Raw genomic sequence first — 21873 nt, 5'->3', positions numbered from 1 at the left:
AATAAAAGACAATGCTGGATAAATAGCAAATGCTCAATAATTGGTGGTTATTATTACTGTCCTCAGGCAGAATTCCTGTGTAATCTAACCCAGAGATTGATATATTGTTCTATTATTAAACATCATTTGACAGACTCTACTCATTTCCTAGGTAGGTTATTTCCTTTTTTTTTTTTAGTGTCATTTCCATTTTTGACTTTTAATCTGTTTTCATCTGCTACAGTAAAGATCTAAAATAAACTGCATCACTCTGTGAGAGAACCTCAAAGCCTACCTATATAGGTATAATAATAGGTAAAGTGCCCTGTAAAAATTTTTTCAAGTGGCTTTTAAATGCCTGCAAGCAGTTCCGTAAGAGTTGGAACTCATTCTCAGGATCAGGGTGGTACACTTTGCCTGTGGCGTGTTAGAGCTGAGGTATGTTAGAAATAAACATAGTTAACTAAGCACTGACTCTGTGCCAGTGTGCTCAGTAATGGGGATACAAAAATAAACTAGACACAATTCTTGATAGCTGTTGAGCTATCTGGGAAACTTGTAACCAATCTCATATTAGTTAGCTTTCAAAATATATTGCTTTCAAAAATACTCATTTTTAGTCTCTCAACCCTCCCTCTGCTTTTTGGTAGAACCCTGTATTTCACCCAGAGATCCAAACAACTTTTTAATCTAAAGCTATCCAAGGCCTTGGAGAAGCAGTCTTAAGTTCACTTAAGTGAACTTAAGTCCTTTAAGTTCACGGCCTTACCCCCCACCCCTACCATCATCCATTTCTTTTTGGATCCTAGAGAGCTTGAAGGCAGGGCTGAAACAGTTTCATGGTACATGCTAATGAATGCCTATAAGTCTAAAACACTTGTTTGAATTTCCAATAGCTAACTTCTAATTCCTCAGGCAACCAGGCAAATGACTATTTGATACTCATGCTAAGGAGAATTCCATTCCTTTGTTATAGGCCCCACTGACCTGGTCCCACAGAGACCACCTTTCCCTGGATTCCGTTTAAGATGAAAGGAAAGCTGAATACAGTGGAAAAAATATTTAGGATTGCTTTCCGTTCACAGCCAATGATTAGTAATCTTTCTCTGAGACTATCTGGATATAAAAGACTAACCTTTTAGGGAAAATGCTTTAAAGTTTGATTATTTTGGAAATTTCTAGCTAAAGCTATCTCTCTGTAGAGAGAAATAAAGACAAGAAAATAAAGAAAAGGAACGACGTCATTCTGGCACTGGAATTGGAATTTGAATGTCTAGAAGTCCTGTGCTTTGAGCCTAAAAGCTTTTTTATTTATTTATTTTTCCTTGTGATGATTCTGCTTCATTATTGTGATATTCTCTCTCTTTTTTTTAACATGGGTAGGCACCAGGAATCGAATCTGGTTCTCCGGCATGGCAGGCAAGCACTCTGCCACTGAGCCACCATTGACTACCCTGTAATATTCTCTTAAAAAAAACAGTTTTATTAACACACCACATAATCCATCCTAAGTGTACAATCAATGACTCTTGATGTAATCACATAGTTATGCACTCACCACTGTTAATAGGAGAACACTGTCATTTTTTCCAAAGTAAAAAGTCCCATACCGCTTATTTCCCCCTATTATTGACATTGCTGGACCCTGAACTCCCTCCATCCATTGGCAATCATGAGTAATGCTGCCATATACATTGGTATGCAAATATCTATTTGTGTCCTTGCTTTCAGTTCTTCCTACTATATATCTAATAAAGTTTTGCTGGATCATATGGCAATTTCATATTTAGCTCCCTGTGGAACTGCCAAACAGCCCTCTGGAGATGCTGCACAATTCTACTTCTACCAATAGTGAATAGAAATACCTCTTTCTCTATATCTTCTCTGGAACTTATAGTTTTCTGTTTATTTTTTAAATAATTTTTAACAATATACGATCCATCCGAAGTATATAATCAGTGGTTCCTGATGGAATTACACCATTATGCATTCACTACCACAATCTATATGAGAATATTCCCATTTCTCCCAAAACGAAAGAAGAAAAAAATCCTATGCCCCTCCCTTTCACCCACTCCCCTATTATTTACATTTAGCTTTGGTATAATGCCTTTGAAACAATTAATGAAAGAATAATACAATGTTACTGTTAACTATAGACCTTAATTTGCATTAATTGTATTTAATACAATGGGATTGTATTAAAAAATCCCATTTTTAACATCCCATTGTAATAGTAATGTGCCTTTGTTCTCATTCATGTAAAAACTTTCTTTTGTTTGTACAATTAACCACCATCATTGTCCACTCTAGTTTTTGCTAAATTATACGGCCCCAGTTTTTAACCTCTGGCTTATCTTCTGATGACATACATGACCCTAGTCTTCCTTTTCCAACCATACCCACACTCAGCTTTGTTAATTACACTTATAGTGTCGGGCTATCATCACACAATACCGTGCTATCAATTTCTGAACTGCTAGAATGAACCTTGTTGAACATTTGGTATTCCTTAAGCATTGATTACCCAGTCTCTGCTGTCTTTGTATCTCCTGATAAAATATGCTCTCAAATTTAACTCTTGAAAAATTGCTCATTATAGTTAGTACATATTAGTGAGACCATTTTGGTTTTTTGTTTCTGGCTTATTTCATCCGATATAATGTCCTCAAGGTTCATCCACATGTTGCATGCATCATGACTTTATTCCTTCTTATAACTATATAATATTCCATCATATGTCTGAACTACAATTTGTTTATCCACTCATCAGTTGATGGACATGTGGGCTGTTTCCATCTATTGGCAATCATGAATAATGCTGCTTTGAACATTGGTGTGCAAATGTTTCTGTGTCCCTGCTTTCAGTTCTTCTGAGTATATACCTAGTAATGGGATTGCTGGATCAAAGGGAAATTCCAGGCTAAGCTTCCTGAGGAACCACCATCATCCTTCCAGAGCGGTTGCACTATTCTCTGTTCCCACCAACAGTGAATGAGTATAGCTATTTCTCCACATCCTCTACAGCACCTGTAGTTTTCTGGGTTTTTTTTCTTTTTTATAATGGCTTTCTAGTATGTGTGAGATGGTTTCTCATTGTGGTTTTGATTTTCATTTCCTTCACAGCTAGTGAAATTCAGCATCTTTTCATATGCTTTTCAGCCATTTATATTTGCCCAGACTCTTAATGGCTATCTGATTTTGTGTTCTAATGACAATGTGTGTCCTTCTTTGGACAAGCTACCTTCTGTTCATTCAAAATATCTATTCCATGCTGCCACTTCTACTTAGCGATCAACTAGAGCAAAAGCAATACTATTCCTGCAAGCAGGGTCTTGTTTTTTTATGGCTAGCATAGTTCTCTTCTGATCTTCAAAAGAGAGTATAGATGAGGAGTAGAGTATTCCCTATCTCAGCCCTTTGTGATGTCTTGAACTGGCCACCAAGTGTCACTCTTGCTCTTTTTGCTACTAAAAATGTTTTTACCAACAAGGGATACTTGTTCTTCATCCTAAATCCATATTTACAGATTCAAGTTCCAATTGGGGGTGGTTACATCTTAACAAGCTTTCTTGTTTAACATCACTTCAGCCACTTATGGCTGATAGTTTGGGTCCTGCTGTTTAGTTTATGGCAAGAAGAGAAATAGCAGCACACTGATATGATGGAAGTGGGCCTTCCTGGCCCATGCACCTGGGTGATCTGGGTCACCCAACTCATTTCACATCTTGGAAAAATCGCTCTGACAACCTACTATGCAGGTGACCACTCAGAGGCAGTCACTTGTAGATTCCTGTTGATAGAAATGAAATCATGATTATGTATAGCAGCAGAACCACATGTTGCATGCATCATGACTTTTTTTTTGTATTCTTTCTGAAACTTTTTTTTATTAATTAAAAAAATTAACTAACAAACATTTAGAAATCATTCCATTCTACATATACAATCAGTAATTCTTAATATCATCACATAGTTGCATATTCATCATTTCTTAGTACATTTGCATCGATTTAGAAAAAGAAATAAAAAGACAACAGAAAAAGAAATAAAACGATAATAGAGAAAAAAATATGGAACGCTTCACGAATTTGGGTGTCATCCTTGCACAGGGGCCATGCTAATCTTCTCTGTATCATTCCAATTTTAGTATATGTGCTGCCGAAGTGAGCGCCATTATGACTTTTTTACTTTCAGAGAAGTAAAAAGTGATTGTGAACTAAATTTTCTAAACTGTGTAAGGCTAATCAAAGAAGCCAAACATACACTACTGAGAAATGAATATGCTGTGACAAGGAAACACAGTCTCCCTGAATCTCAGTGATGAGTCCTTGCAGTGTGTCATTTTTTCATTCATTCTTCTAAGTTTCAGCCTATGGATTTTTCCAGGGAAAGAGGGAAAGACAATGAAATTGGATGTCAATAGAATGGATTTTCAGAGCTAATGTCAATCAGAACAAATACCAACCTGATGTCCATCTGGGTTTATAGGTGAGAAAATGCCTTTGAGGAATATTTTTACCAATTTTTATAAAATGTGTGTCCCTAATTCCATGATCAGTATATACAAAGTGATATTTTGAGTCCACGATCAAGGGATTAATCATATGGCAATTTCTCACATCTATTCTCTGACTCTCTCAATTCATATAACAGAAGTAGAAACCATATATATGATTTACCTGATTTAAACTGATCCAGGGCTGAAACTAAGAAGTTAGGTTTAATAAGACAATTTTACATACAATTTACTACAATTTTCTGGTTCCTTCAAAGTTTCTTTTTAGTGGAGCATGCTGGAATAACAAATTAGAAACTAAGGGCCCAAATAAGAATGGGAAACTACTCTTCTTGGCAGTCCTTTCCACCAAGTCCTACTCAACAGGTATTAATTATTAATAGTACATAGAGATATCTTGGGTTGCATTACTGAAAGTGAGCATGGTCTAGCTGAGGGGCTTAGAATAAAATGTTTCTGGCTTTTTTAAGCCACTTGATATCAGGAAATGAACATGGGTTTTGAATTCAGAGAGTACACTTCTCTTCTGGTGCATATTAGCCATGTGATCTTGAGAAAGTAACTTAATCACTTTAAGTGTTTATAGTTATAAAATGAGAAAAATAGCACTAATTATCCAGGGTTTTAATTTAAAAAATAATGTATATAGAGTTCTGGATTTATAATAAGCACTCAATAAGAAGTGTGAATAACTGGATGATGAAAAATGCTTCTTAGCTCCCATTTAGAATTTGAAAAGAGCCATACCCCTACCAAATAAAAGCAGAAACAAAAAATTTTAAACTTCTCTGTTACATAACTATACTGTAATCATTCAGTGAAATGAAGGAAGGTGGCTGTCCTACAATGACAGTTGTTAATTGATGTGTTTATTTTCCATTGCTACTATAACAAATTACCACAAACTGAGTGGTTTAAAGCAACACAAATGAATTATCATACAGTTCAGCATCATAGAAGCCTGACATAGGTTTCACTAGGCTAAAATAAAGGTATCAGCTGGGCTGCATTACTTTTTGAGACTCTAGAAGAAAGTCTCTTTCTTTGCCCTGTACACCTTCTAGACACTGCTCGTGTTCTTTGCTTGTGGACCCTTCCTTCATCTTCAAAGCCAGCAACAGCAGGTTGGGCCTTCTTAAATTGCATCGCTCTGACTCTCAACTCTTCTACCTCTTGGACTCTTGTGATTATGCCGGACTCACCTGGATAAATCATGCTAATCATCCAAGTTTAAAGCCAGCTGATTAGAAACGTTATTTCCATTTGCAATCTTAATTCTCCTTTGGCATGTACTATAACATATTCACAGATTCTGGACATGAAGTCATGGGCATCTTTGTGGGGCACATTATTCTGCCTTCCATAATTGATAATGTCCAATTAGTGTTGTGGTCCTGGTTTAGGTTGAGTGACCACCTTCACTAATAGGCAGTGATTCAGAGTGGCAGAGTGGCATGAAGAAGAGAGAGACTGTTTTCGTTTCCTAGGCTGCTCAAGGAAATACCATGAAATGGAGCAGACTAAACAGTGAGAGTTTATTTGCTCATGGTTTGAGGCTGGGATACAATCCAAGACATGGTGATGGCATCATCAAGGCAATGCTTTCTTCCCAAAGACTGTAAGATTCTGGGACTGGCTGCTGGTAATCCTAAATCCTTAGTTTGTCACATGGCAAGGCATGTGGAAGCGTCTCCTGGTCTCCCCATTCTTTTCTGTGTTCTATTGATGTTTAGCTTCTTTTGTCCTATGGTTTTCTTTCTGTCTGTATTTCACTATGCTTACAATGGATTCCAGTAATAGAATTAAGGCCCATTTTGATTGAGGTTGCCATACCTTAATGGAAGTAACTTCATCAAAAGGTCCTACTTACATTTGGTTCATGCCCACAGGAATGGATTAAAGTTAAGAATATGCTTTTCTGACATACATACAGCTCCAAACCATGGCAGGGATTGTTTGAAACTTTTGATACTATTGGGAATTAAACCAATATCATCCCATATGCATCTTCCTTTCCCATTATCAAAAGAAAAGGACAATATCAAGACCTAGAAATAAAACAAAGCTGTGCAATGTTTCCCAATAGACTGGATGATGAATCAAGTTCTGGGCAATAAGACCTAAAACTTATCTGGATATCCCACTTCCCATCAAATTAAGGGTGGACTCTCCTTGCCAGTAGAACTTGTCAGCAATGTTCTCTTCTCTACTAATATAATAGTAAATAGGGATGAGTAGACTGGATGGACAGGTAAAGCATATACCATAATATTTAGGAAAATATGACATATTGATAAAAACACTAGATTACTTCTCTTTTTATTAATTTTTATTTATAAACACTCTATACTCACCAAGCCCAAGCTCTTCCTTCCTTCCATCTTTATTCCTTACTTTAATTTATTTTCTCTCTACAAATGTGATTATTCATAGATATCTCATCTAAGTGACATCATACATATTTGTCCTTATATGCCTTGCTTATTTCACTCAGCATAAATTTTTTCAAGGTTTATTAATGTTATAGCATATTTTAGAACTGCATTGCTTCTTATGGCCATATAATACTCCATTGAGTGTATGTATGTGTGTGTGTGTGTATATATATATATACACACACACACACACACACACACACATACACACCACATTTTGTTTATCCATTCATCTGTTGATGGACACTTGTTTTTTTCTACATCTTTTGGTACAGTAAATAAGGCTGTAATGAACATTATTGTACAAGAGTCTGCTTGAGACCTTATTTTCACTTTTACTGTATATATATACTTACGTAGAATTGCTGGGTCATATGATAATTCTATATTTAACTTTTGGAGAAACTATAATATTGTTTCTACAGAGGCTACACCATTATATATTCTGACCAACAATGCACTAGTTTACTTCCCAACATCCTCTCCAACATTGCTATTTTATTTTTTAAATAACAAACATCCTTGTGGGTGTGATGTGGTATCTCATTGTGGTTTGGGTTTGCATTTCTCCAGCATCTAATGAGGTTGATCATCTTTTCATATGTTTACTGGGCATTTTTATATCTTCTTTGGAAAATTTTCTGTTCCTTTGCCTATTTTTAAATTGAGTTTTGTATCTTTTTGATATTGTGTTGTAAAAATTGCTCTCTATATATTCTGGAATTAAACCTTTATCCAATATGTGGTTTGCAAACAATTTTCTCCCATTCTTTGGGCTGTCTTTTTACTTTCTTGTTAATAACTTTTGATGCACAAAGGTTTCGAATTTTGATGAAGTCAAATTTATCTATTGTTTCTGTTGTTGCTTGTGGCATTTGGTATCATATCTAAAAGTCCATTACCAAATCCCAGGTCATTTTAAAACTGTAAAGCCCTTATGGTTTATAGTTTTATCTCTAATATTTAGATCCATAATCCATTAGTTGATTTTATATATGGTGTGATGTAGGGGTCCAGCTTCATTATTTTGCATGTTTGTATTTCCATTTTTACCAATATGATTTGTTGAAGAGACTACTGCATATACTTGGCATTCCTGTTGAAAATCAACTGGCCATAGATGTATAGTCTATTTCTGGACTTCCAATTCTATTCTGTTAGTCGATATGTCTATCCTTATTCTATTACCACACTGTTGTGATTATTGTGGCTGTGTACTAAGATTTGAAATTAGGAAGTGTGAGTCCTCCAACTTTGTCCTTCTTTCTCATATACGTTTTTGGTTATTCAGGGACCCTTGAGCTCCCATATTAATTTGAGGATCAGCTTTTCCATTTCTGCACAAAAGGCTGCTGAAGCTTTGATAGGGGCTGCATTGAAATTATAGATCACTGGGAAGAATTGTCATCTCAATAAAATATTGTCTAACAGGCTGTGAACCTGGGATGTCTTGTCACTTATTTATGTCTTCTTTCATTTCTTTCAGCAGTATTTTGTAGTTTTCAATGCGTAAGTTTTTTACATCCTTAAATTATTTTAGATACAATTGACAAGGGAACTTTTTTCTTATATTTCCTCTTTAGATTGTTCATTTCTGTTGCATAGAAATACAATTGATTTTTGAGTGTTAATTTTGCTTCCTGATACTTTGCTGAATTAGTTACTAGCTCAAGTAGTTATCTGGTGTATTCCTTCAGATTTTCTATATGTAAAATCATGTGGTCTGCAAATAGAGATAGTCTTACTTCTTCCTTCCCAATCTGAATATCTTTCATTTATTTTTCTTGCCTAATTGCTCTGGCCAGAACTTCTAGGATGATATTGAATAGCAATAGTGAAATCAGGCATCCTTATCTTGGTCCTGATATTAGGAGGAAAACTTTCACTTTTTCATCATTGAGTTTGATATTAGCTGTGGATTTTTCATAAATTGCCTTTATCAGGTTGAGAAAGTTGCCTTTTATTCCTAATTATCTCAGTGTTTTAGCAGAAAGAGTGGAGCTGTATTTTGTCAAATGACTTTTCTGTGTCAGTTGAGATCATTATTGTTGTTTTTTCCTTCATTCTATCAATGTGGTATTTTACATTGATCTTCTTATGTTGACTCACACTTGCATTCTGGGGTAAATCCCACTTGGTCATGGTATATAATCCTTTTTTATGCTGTTGGATTCAGTTTGTTAGTATTTTGTTAAGATTTTTTCCATTTGTATTATAAAGAGAAAAGATTTGTAATTTTCTTTTCTTGGTATGCCTTTATCAGGACTTGGCACATGAGTAAAGGTAGCCTCAGAATGAATTAAGAAGTGTTCCCTCCTTGTGAACTCTTTGGAAGAGTTTGAGAAGTATTGGTGTCAATTACTTTTAAAATGTCTGGTAAAATCACTATTTGGTCATTTGGTCCTGGACTTTTCTTTGATTATCTATTGATTGTCTTTACTTGTAATAGGTTTGTTGATGTTTTCTATTTATTCTTGAGTCAATTTAGGTAATTTATGTGTTTCTAAGATTTTTTTCCATTTTGTCTATATTATCTAATTGGTTATCATGTGATTGTTCATAGTATTTCCTTATAATCTTATTTATTTCTGTAAGATCATTTCTGATTTTATTTATTTTTTCCATATAAATCTTGCTAAAGTCTTGTCAATTATACTGATTTTTTTTTCAAATAATCGACTTTTAGTTTTAATGAGTCCCTCAGTTGTTTTGGTATGCTCTATTTCATTTATCTGCACTCTAGTCTTAATTATTTCTTTCTTTGGCTATTTTTTATGAATGCAGTTACATCTTCTTCCCTCAACAATATCTACAGAAGAGAAGCAAAATGGTGGGAGGATGACAGAAGGGATGTAATAAATTTGGAGCTGAACTTACAAACTGTTGCTGCTTGTGGGATATCTGGGTGAAGATGTTGGTAAACAGCTAGAAACATGAGTCTGGCATATATGAAAGCATTGGGGAAAAGACAAAAATTATACTTTGGTCTATTACAAAGCTTAGAACATCACTGAACCACACTTGTACTTCACTGCCACTCAGAAAGTATTTTTGAGTGCCTACCATGTGGTAGATACTGCTTTTGATAATGAGCCAAACTCATAAATCCCTGCTTTCATGAAGCTTATACTCTAGAAATAAATAAAGACAATAAGGAAAATAAACAACTAAGAATACAATATATCATATAGTGCTAAGTGCTATTGATGCAATTTTAAATAAAATACTCAGAGAAAACCTCACTGAGGAGATGGCATTTGATCAAAGACCTGAAGGAGGTGAGGGAGGAAGCCAAAGCAATTACACAAGCATCCAGACAAAACGAAGAGGAAAAGCAAAGAGTCTAAAGTAGGAATAGACCTTGCTAAGGTAGAGTGAGAAGATGGGGTGTAGTAGGAGATGGAATACAAAGGCAAGAGCTAATAAAGATGAAAGGTAAGATGCATCTGGTATCATTCCAGTTAGTTACAATAATCTTGGATTATTTATCTTAGAACTCATATTAGTAGAAAATTAGCTCTCTGAAAGTGTTTTATTTACTGGATGGCAAATTCCTTTAAGTGGTGTCTAGATTTGGAGTATGGGACCTAACATAAGTACTCTAGTCTGTGATTGAGGCTAGGATATAAACCAATCATTCAAGATGCCCAAAATGTGTTCACTGAAGTTTGGTGTGGTTATTACATATCATTACATTTTTGCTCTCTTGGATAATAAGCAATCTTTCATCTAAACATATCTTTTCAGATATGTGGAGAATAGACTATAGCAGGATAAGAGTGGAAGCCAGGAGACCAGTTAGAGGTTTTTTCCATCTGGGCTATAGATGGTAGTTTAATCTGGGGTAAGAGCGATTGAAGTGGTGAGGAAAAGTTAGATTTCATATATGTGGGATGGTGTGGTAGAAAGAAGTTGCTGATGAATTGGATTGGGGGTGTGAAAGAGCACACAGTTCCACAGTTTTTGGTCTGATGTACTTACTCTGCAATTTACTGAGAAGGGAAATGGTAGGGAGAAGCAGCTACTTGTAGGGCAACATCGAAAGTGATTTTGGATCTACTAAGTTTGACATGCCTATTAAAGATCCAAGTGCTGATGTTAAATAGGTATTTTGATTTACTAGTCTGGAGTTTGAGGGAGAGGTTTAGGCTGATTATTTCAGTTTAGAAGTTTAAAGCATATAATATATTTATAGCTATCAAGCATGATGAGATCCTCCAGGGAGTGATTATGAATAGAAAAGAAAAGAGGGCCAAAGACTGAGTTGACCAACGTTTAGAGATCAGCAAGGCAAAGAACATCCAGCAAATGAGACCAAGCAAGGATAGACAGAGAGGTAAGAGAATAAGGCCCTGGAAGGCAAGAGAAGAAATATTTCAAGAGAGAGGGAATAACCAACTGTGCATATGCTTTTGATAGGCTGAGAGATTGAGGTTATGAAAAGACTATTTTATGTGGTAACTTTGACAAGAGCTGTTTAGGTGGCATGGAATAGACAAATCCTGATACCCTAAGAGAGAATGAAAGGGAGTATAGATATTTTTGAATAGTAGCTGTGGGAGTCAAGGGAGTTTTTTTGTTTGTTTGTCTCTTTGATTATTTCTAGGGTAGCATACCAGATATTTTATTACAACTCCAGATAAATCACTACCTTTCTCTGCCCGGCTGGCTGCCCAGGGAGTCTATTATAGAGCAGGCTTCCTTGGCATTTAACTCCGTAGAGTGCAGCCAGCAGGGGTTGCAGTAGATAGAAGGGAGAGAGGTGAGTGAGGTCTGCCCATTTATTCCAGCAGGTTCCTCCCTATGGAGTTTTCCTGAGCTGACTCTGGTAGACATAGCTTCTCCACTCATTGACCAAGGCATGCTGTATTCTTGCTTGTGGTCTTCACATACTCTGTTTACACCTTTGGATATAGTCCCTTTATCAAATTGTCTTTGAATTACCATAACTTAAGTGTTGTATTTCTTTCCTGCTCGAGACCAAGAAAAGGGCCTTCAAAGTGGCATTCATGGATGGCAGTTCTCATACTTTCAAGGAATACAGTAGAATCTCCTTGTTGGGAGAAAACAGGAACATGGCAACCCTTGGCATGCTGTGGAAACATGATTACTCAAGTTATCACTGGTAGGATGTGATAAAGTGGGACATGAATATAAATCACTAGGACAACGAAGTGATTATGAAGATTGTGGAACTATTAAACTTATTATTAAGACCCTGGAGAATATTCATAGGAAAAAGGAGAAATTGAAAGCCATTGCCATGCAATAAAGAACACACATGGAACATAAAGTCTCCAATAAAGCTTTAAAGGAATGCTTCACCTTATATGTTTCAGGGCAGATATGACTAAATCCCAGGATTTGATTGTAAAGGTTACAGAGTTGAAGACTTCAAAAGGCTCTTCCACTAAGATAAAGGCACTGGTGAGGAAGAAGTAAGACCCTGAGAAATAGGATATAGATAATTGGACTGGCCTGGAAAAATCCAAGATGTTCTGAATATACCTTAAATTCCCTTTGTCTATGGAAACAGTTCCATTCTCCTATTGTAGGGAGCAGTATTCCATGCCATTAAAACCTGTCAATGGCTATATTTGTGGCAATGACCTAGCTAATTTATGCCACTTCTCCTAAGGATCATCCCTACCATCTCTTATTGTCTCCAGGGCATTTACAAGATTTAGAAACCAGCAGAGCTAGGAGGATTACATTGACGGCCTGCTCAGACAGAGGTAGCTTATAGAACAAAAAATATGTAAGACCTCATAAATCTATAAAACAGTAGTCTGGGGAACATCTGGGAATGACTTTCAAGGGTGTTAGATTAGAGGGAACGAAATTGGGCCAATTGAATTGCTATTGGTGTACTACCAAGAATTTAGAATTTGATTAGTTGGTGGAAGCACTTGGGAGTGATATTTATCATCTGCAGGGTTGAAACATCTAAGTATAAATTCAGCAATGGCCTAGATTTTAAAGAGTTGAAAAACTGAAAGTTCCCTGGAATACTGTAGAGATGGGAGTCTGAAGAGAAAACAAGAATGCGGAAACGATCTATTATTTACAACCTGCTAAGTTACCCTCTCAGTATATTCTCTGGGAAGACCTAGAGGATGTTCCCTTTTCCAAGACACTAAGAAATGCATTGATTTTGATAATGAAAGGGAATTTTCCATTTTTAAATACAATATTTTGTCATTTTAAACTGTCTTCTTGAGTCCTCTCAAAAATAATCAAACAGCATTTGTTAGAGTATTTGTCAAAAGAAACCATCAGAAAAAAATTTCTAATGAATGGGAACAAAATTTAGAATTGATGGCCACAGTTATAAAAATAATGTCATTATTATATTGCTAACCTCAAAAACAGGTCCTTGGTAATGCCTGTAGATAGATTGGACTAAAATAAGCAATTTACTTTTAAAAAGCCACATTTATTTCAATTTGGTCACTGTAAGTGAAAATAATGCATTTTGAGTTCTGTTCTCTCCCTCTCTCTCTCCCTTCTCAAAAATTATAATGCTTAACAAATGTAGAGCACTTTTACATTCCAAATATATTTCCTTTATTATATTATACTTTTGTTTTTAAATGCATAAATATATATATAAGTTAAGACTACTCATAAAGAAAATTTCATGCAGTCACCACCTAGGTCAACTAGTAGTACAGTGCCAGCATCCAAAGCCCTTCCCTCTCATCCCTGCCCCTTCCTTTGTACCCAGTTACAACCATATTCCTCTTCCCAAAGTTAACCACTATCCTAAATTTTCTTTGAAATTTTTCTATTTATGTTTGCAATCTTAGACTTTGTAATTTAATTTTGCCTGATTTTTTCACTTGTTATCCCTAATGTTTTCATTTTTAAGAAAGTTAAACCAACAGAAAGTTGCAAGTGTAGTCAGTATAGCGAAAGGGATATTTCTGGCACAAAGAGATTTAAATATGGAAGTAGTATTATAATATTGAGCAATTTTAATCTTATGATATTATTATTTTAATTAGAGAAGTTGTGAGTTTAAAAAATAATCATGTATACAAAACTTTAAAAAATTCAAAAGAAAAAAATCATGCATAAAATACTGGATTCCCATGAACACTCCCACCATCAGCACCTTGTATTGGTGTGGAATATTTTAACAATTGATGATAGATAGCACATTTTTTATAATTGTACTTTTTTAACAGTTGTTACCTTTATTATAATTGACAAAAGATTATTAAAATAGTTCTATCATCCAATATTTACATTTGGTATATTTTCCTATGTACCACCCTAATATTAGTACCTCATATTATTATCAAACTGTTATAATTCATGAAAGAACATTCTTATACTTGTAGTAGTAACTACAGTTGATTATGATAGGGGTCACTGTGTTCAACAGTCTGTTTTAGTTTGCTAATGCTGCTGGAATACAATGTACCAGAAATGGATTGGCTTTTACAAAGGGGATTACTAAATTAAAGTTACAATTCAAAGGCATAAAAATGTCCAAATTTAGACATCAACAAGAGGATACCTTCACCCAAGAAAGGCTGATGCCTTTCCAGGGTTTCTCTGTCATGTGGGAAAAACGTGATGTCTGCTGGCCCTTTGCCTCTGGGTTTTGTTGCTTTCAGCTGCTGGTTCTAGTGGCCTTTTCTCTGAGCTCCAAACATCTCCAAATATCTGTGTCTATGTCAGTTCTAGAAACATCTCCAAATGTCTGCATCTAAACTTTCTCCAAAACCTTTCCCCTTTTAAAGGATTCTAGTAAACTAAAGAAGATCCACTATGAATGGATGGGATCACAGTTCCATGGAAATAATCTAATCAAAAGGTCACACCCATATTTGAGTGTATCACATCTCCATGGTAACACCATAATCAGAAGGTTCCACCCTAAACATAGGGCTTAACCCACAAAATTGGATTAGGATTAAAAGAACATGTTTTTTTTGGGGGGGGGGGATACATAACAGTTTCAAAACAGCAGACAGTCCTATGTTTTATCTCTTAATTTTTATTCTAGTAATATATACATTCTAAGATTCTTCTTTAACCACTTCACCTATACAATTCAGTGCTGTAGATACATTTACAATAATGTGCTGCTATCACCACCATCCATTTCCAAACTTTACCATCAGCCTAAACAAGAAATCTATACAAATTAAGCTTCAATCACATTCTTTAACCCTTATCTATCACTGGTTAGCCTATATTGTAGCTTCTAACTCAATATGTCTGCTTATTATAATTAATTCATAATGGTGAAATCACACAATATTTGTTATTTTGTGTCTGATTATTTCATGCAGCAAAATGTCTTCAAGGTTTGTCCATGTTGTCTCATGCATCAGAACTTCCTTCCTTTTTACAGTTGAATAATATCATATTATATGTATATATACACTATTTGTTTATCCATACATTGGTCAATGGCCATTGGGTTGCTTCCATCTTTTGACAATTGTGAATGTGCCACCATGAACATTGGTGTGAAAATGTTTGTTCAAGTCCCTGCTTTCAGTTCTTCTGGTTATATACTTAAGAGTGGTATGGCCAGATCATATGACAATTCTATACTGAGCTTCCTTAAGAATTGCCAAATTGTCTTTCAGGGTGTATCATTTTTCATTTCTACCAGCAATGAAATAAGTGTTCCTATTTCTCCATCCTCTCCAACACTTGTGGCTTTGTTTTTTTTTAATGATGGCCTTTGTAGTAGGTGTGAAATGATGTCATTGTTGTTTTGATTTGTGTTTCCCTAATAACTAGTGATGTTGAACATCTTTCATTTACTTTTTTTAGCCATTTGAATTTCCTCTTTGGAAAAGTGTCTATTCAAGTCCTTTGCCCATTTAAAAAATGTAATAGTTTATCTTTTCATTTTTGAGTTGTAGCATGTCTATATATATTCGGGATATTAAACCGTCATCGTATATGTGGTTTCCAAATATTTTCTCCCATTAATTAGTTGTATTTCACTTTCTTTACAAAGTCTTTTGAAGCACAAAAGTTTTCAATTTTGAGGAGGTCCCATCTGTCTATGTTTTCTTTTGTTACTAGTGCTTTGGGTGTAAAGTCTAAGAAACAATTACTTTCCACAAGGTCTTGAAGATGATTCCCTCCATTTTCTTCTAGGAGTTTTATAATTCTGGTTCTTATATTTATTTGACCTTATATCTTTGACCTATTTGAAGTTAATTTTTTCATGCAGTGAGAAATACAGGTCTGCTCTCATTCTCCCAGCAACATTTGTTGAAGACTTTTCTTCCCAATTGGATGAACTTGGCAGCCTTGTCAAATATCAACTGGTTGTAGATGTGAGAATCTATTTCTGAACTCTCAATTCAATTCCATTGGTCAATATGTCTACCCTAATGCTAGTACCATGCTGTTTTGACCACTGTAGCTTTCTAATATGCCTTCAAGTCAGGAAGAGTCAATCCTCCCACTTCAACTTTCTTTTTCAAGATGTTTTTGTCTGTCTGAAGCCCTGTTCCCTTCCTAATAAATTTGATAATTGGTGTTTCTATTTCTACAAAGTAGGTTGTTGAAATTTTGATTGGGATTGCATTGATTATGTAAGTAATTATGGGTAGAAGTGGCATCTTAATGATATTTAATCTTCCAGTCCATGAACATGGATGCCCTTATATTCATTTAGGTCTTAGATCATTTTTAACAAGGTTTCATAGTTTTCTGTGTAGAAGTCCTTTACATCCTTGGTTAAATTTATTCCTAGATATTTGGTTCTTTTAGTTGCTATTGTTAATGGATTTTCTTAATTTCCTCCTCAGATTGCTCATTACTAGTGTATAGAAGCACTACTCATTTTTGAATGTTGATCCTGTACCCACCATTTTGCTGGATTCATGTATTAGCTCTGTTAGCTTTGCTGTAGATTTTTTTGTACTTTCTAAATATAGAATCATGTCATCTGCAAATAATGAAAGTTTTGCTTTGTCCTTTTCAGTTTTGGGGAGGTGCCTTTTATTATGTTTGCTTGCCTAACTGCTCTGGCTTGAACTTCCAGTTAAATGTTGGATAACAGTGGTGACAGTGGGCATACTTGACTTTTTCCAGATCTTAGAAGGAAAGGCTCAATGTTTCACCAATGAGTATGATGTTAGCTGTGGGTTTTTCATATAGGTCCTTTATTATGTTGAAGAAGTTTTAAGTGTTTTTATCAAGAAAGAGTGCTGGATTTTGTCAAATGTGTTTTCTGCATCAATTGAGATAATCATGCATTTTCCCCGATTGTTTTATTAATGTGGTATATTACATTAATTTATTTTCTTACGTTGAACTGCCCTTGCATATATGGGATATAACCTACTTTAAAGTGCCTTATAATTTTTTTTGGTGTGCTGTTAGATTTGATTTTCAAATATTTAGCTGTGGAGTTTTGCGTCTATATTCAGAAGAGAAATTGGCCTATAGTTTCCTTTTCTTGTATATCATTATCTAGCTTTGGAATCATGGTAATGTTGGCTTCATAGAATGAGTTTGGTAGAGTTTCTTCCTACTCAATTTTTTGTAAGAGTTTAAGCACAATTGTTATTAATTCTTCTTGGAATGATTGGTAGAATTCACCTGTAAACCCATATAGTCCCAGGCCTTTCTTTGTCATAAGTTTTTTTTTCCTTCAAATTATTGAGATATATTCACACACTACACAAGCTATACAAAGTATATAATCACTGGCTCACAATATTACCATATAATTGTGCATACACCTTTTCTGTGCACTGCACCATATGCTATCATATGTGTATACTGCATTGTCCTTTCTGCTCATCAGTTGATAGACACTTAAGTCCCTTCCATCCAGTGGCAAACATCAGTGTGAAAATGTCTAATCATGTCCCTGCTTTCAGTTCTTCTGAGTATATTCCTGGTAACAGGGTTGCATAATCATATATGACTCTATTTTTAGCCTCCTGTGGATCTTCCACACTGCCTTCCAGAGGGGCTGTACCTTTTTACTACCCTACCAATATGGTATAGATTTGCCTTTCTCTTCACATTTTCTCCAGCATTTGTATATATCTGTCTTTCTATTTATTTAGTCATTTATTTTGCAGGTTCTACTGAGATATATTCACATACCATGTAGTCTCTCCAAATTGAACAATCAGTGCCTGACAGAATCCTCACTTGGTTGTGCAATTATCGTCACTCTCAATTTTAGAAAACTATCACTGCTCCAAAATAAAAGATAGCAGATAGATACAAACACACAAAAAAACCCCAAATATCCTATATCCCTTATCTCCTCCAATTATTTACCCTTAGTATTGGTGTGATATTAGTAAGGAATTACTATTATATATAGATTATAGCAAGAGGTAGGTGATTGTACCCCATATACCACTCTATTATTAATTCCTCCAATTATTTACCCTTAGTATTGGTGTGGTACTAGTAATGAATTACTATTATATATAGATTATAGCATACAGTAGGTGATTGGACCCCTATACCACTCTATTATTAATTCCTTGTAATTCCTTTAATGTAGTAGTTCATACATGAAGTTATATATATATTGTAGTATTAATCAATAAAATACATGATTTTAAACAGTCCTTTTTAATCAAATTCACCTTTAATTTGGCACTATTACTTGTAGTCCCAATAATGAACACCATCACCTCTGTCTATTCCCAAACATTTAAGTTCAATCTCGTTAACAATTCTGCACATATTAGGTAACTGCTCTCCCTTCTCTAACATCTGTCTTTCGCTAGGTCCCCTGATTCTACATTTTAAGACTCTGAGCTTACCTTTTCTAGGTGGTTCATTTTAGTGAAATCATACAATATCTTTTGTTTCAATTCTGGCTTATTTCACTCAGCTTTTTATCCTAAGGTTTCACTCATGTTGTTGCATGCTTTAGGGCCTCATTCCTTCTTATTGCTGCATAATATTCCGTTATGGGTACATACCACATTTTGTTTATCCTCTCATCTTTTGATGGATGCTTGGATTGTTTCCATCTTTTGGCAATTGTGAATAATGCCACTGTGAACATCACTGTGAAAATGTCTGTTCATGTCTCTGCTTTCAGATCTGGGTATATACCAAGTAGCAGAATTTTCAAGTCATATGACAACTTGATATTTAGTTTTCTGAGGAACTGCCAAACATCTTCCACAGTGGCTGTACTGTTTTATATTCCCACTAACAGTGAATAAATGTTCCATTTTTTCCACAACCTCTCCAACATTTGTAGTTTCCTGTTTGTTTTAAAGTGGCCATTCTAATAGGTGTGAGATGATATCTCTTGTGGTTTTGATTTCCATTTCCCTAATAGCTAAGGAAGATGAAAGTCTTTTTATGCGCTTTGTAGCAACTTGTATTTCCTCTTTGGAAAAATGTCTATTCATATTTTTGCCCATTTTATAATTGGGTCATTTTTACTTTTATGTTGAGTTGTGGGATTTCTTTATATATTGTAGATATCAAACCCTTATCAGATATATGGTTTCCAAATATTCTCTCTCATTGAGTTGATGCCTCCTCACCTTTTTAGTAAAGTCCTTCGAAGCGTAGGAATGTTCAGTCTTGAAGACTATTTCCTTGTTTTTTTCATTCATTACTTGTGCTTTGGGTATAAGGTCTAAGGACCTTACCTCCTATCACTAGGTTTTTGAAGATGATTCCTGATAATTTCTTCTAGGAGTTCTATGGTACTGGCTCATATTTTAGGTTTTTGCTTCACTTTGAGTTAATTTTTGTGTAGACTATGAGATAGGGGTCCTCTTTCATTCCTTTATCTATGGATCTCTAGTTCTCCCAGCCCCACTTATTGAAGATTCTATTCTGTCCCCAGTTCAATGGATTTGGGGGTCTTGTAAAAAATCAATTGACTATAAATTTGAGGGTCTATTCCTAAACTCTCAGTTCAATTCCATTGGTCAGTATGTCTATTTTTGTGCCACTACCATGTTTTTTGACCACTGAGGCTTTATAATAAGCTTTAAAGTCAGGAAGGGTAAATCCTCCCACTTCATTCTTCTTTTTAAGAGTTTTTTTTTTTTTTTTTGGTTATTTGAGGTCTCTTTCCCTTCCAAATAAATTTGATAACTAGCTTTTCCAAGCCTGCAAAGTAGGTTGTTAGAATTTTGATTGGTATTGAGTTTACTCTGTAAATCAATTTGGGTAGAATTGACATCTTAATGACATTTAGCTTTCCTATCCATGAGCATGGAATGTTTTTCCACCTGTGTAGGTCTTCTTTGATTTCTTTTAGCCATGTTTTGTGGTTTTCAGTTTTATTTCCTTGGTTAAGTTTCTTTTATTTGCTATTGTGAACAGAATTTTTTCTTAATTATCTCCTCAGTGAGGTCCTTATTAGTTTATGGAAACACTACTGATTTTTGCACATTAATCTGGTATCCCACCATTTTGCTGAATTTATTTATTAGCTCAAGTAGCTTTGTCATAGATTTCTTTGGATTTTCCAAATGTAGGATCATGTCATCTGCAAATAATGAGAATTTTACTTCTTTCTGATTTGAATGTGTTTTTTTTCTTTTTCTTGCCTGATTGCTCTAGCTAGAACTTCTAGCACAATGCTGAATAACAGTGAATGAGATATCCTTATCTCATTCCTAATCTTAAGGGGAAGGCTTTCAGTCTCTTGCATTGAGTATGGTGCTGACTGTGAGTTTTTTACAAATCTCCTTCATCATATTGAGGAAGTTTCCTTCTATTCCTACCTTTTGAAATGTTTTTATCATAAAAGGATGCTGAATTTCATCAAATGCCTTTTTAGCATCAATTGAGATGATCATGTGATTTTTCTTTTTTTATTTGTTAATTAATTGAATTTCTTGTGTTGAACTACCTTTGCATGCCTGGAATAAACCCCACTTGGTTGCATTGTATAATTCTCTTAATGTGCCATTGGATTCCATTTGAAATTATTTTTGTTCAGAATTTTTGCATCTATATTCATTGGGGAGATTGATCTGTAAATTTTCTTTCTTATGGTATCTTTATCAGGTTTTGGTATTAGATAATATTAGCTTCATAGAATGAGCTAGGTAATATTTCTTTTTCTTCAATGTTTTGGAAGAATTTGAGCAGGAATGGTTTAGTTCCTTTTGTAATGTTTGGTAAAATTCCCCTGTGAAGCCTTCTGGCCCTGGGCTTTTCATTGTAGGAAGGTTTTTGATGACTTATTGAATCTCTTGTGATGGGTTTGTTGAGAGCTTCTATTTCTTCACTAGGCAGTATAGGCTTTTCATGTGTTTCTAGGAAATTGTCCATCTCATCTAAGTTGTGTAGTTTGTTGTCATACAGTTGTTCATAGTATCCTCTTATGATTTGTTTTATTTCTTTGGGGGTCCATGGTAATGACCCCCCTCTCATTTCTGATTTTGTTTACTTATTTACATTGTCTATCATTTTGACTTTGTCAGTCTAGCTAGTCTAGCTATGGGTTTGCCAGTCTTGTTAATCTTCTCAGAGAACCAACATTTGGTTTTATTGTCTGTACTGTTTTTTTTCTCCAATTCATTTATTTTTGCTTTAATCTTTGTTATTTTTCTCCTACTTGGTTTAGGGTTAGTTTGCTGTTCTTTCTCTAGTTTCCCAGTTGTTCCATTAGGTCCTTGGTTTTAGCTCTTTCTTCCTTTGTAATATAGGCATTTAGAGCTTTTAAATTTCCATTTCAGCACCACCTTCACTGCATCCCATAGGTCTTGCTATGTTGTATCCTTGTTTTCATTTGTCTCGATATTTACGCAATTTCATCTTTGACCACTGATTGTTTAAGAGTATGTTGTTTAATGTCCATGCATTTGTGAAAATTCTGATTCCTTGGTGGTTATTGATTTCTGGCTTCATTCCATTCTGGTCAGAGAAAGCAATATGAATAATTGCAACTTTTCAAAATCTATTAAGACCTGTTTTGTGCCCCAGCAGATGATCTCTCCT

At 34.9% G+C, this 21873-nt stretch overlaps 1 long non-coding RNA gene and 1 other non-coding gene across 3 annotated transcripts in view; one reads left to right on the top strand and one right to left on the bottom strand.

The window, feature by feature from the left end:
- LOC143665287 (uncharacterized) overlaps nt 1–21873 on the top strand; it is a 313239-nt gene that overhangs the window by 226118 nt on the left and 65248 nt on the right. The window lies entirely within an intron of this gene.
- LOC143665865 (U6 spliceosomal RNA) lies at nt 4047–4153 on the bottom strand. The gene has a single exon (XR_013167260.1). It is a non-coding gene; the product is annotated as a U6 spliceosomal RNA (small nuclear RNA).

Source organism: Tamandua tetradactyla, chromosome 21 (genome assembly GCF_023851605.1).
Source record: "Tamandua tetradactyla isolate mTamTet1 chromosome 21, mTamTet1.pri, whole genome shotgun sequence".
NCBI classification, from domain to species: domain Eukaryota; kingdom Metazoa; phylum Chordata; class Mammalia; order Pilosa; family Myrmecophagidae; genus Tamandua; species Tamandua tetradactyla.
The sequence above is the reverse complement of the archived record's forward strand: the minus strand, read 5'-3'. Positions and strand labels throughout refer to the sequence as shown.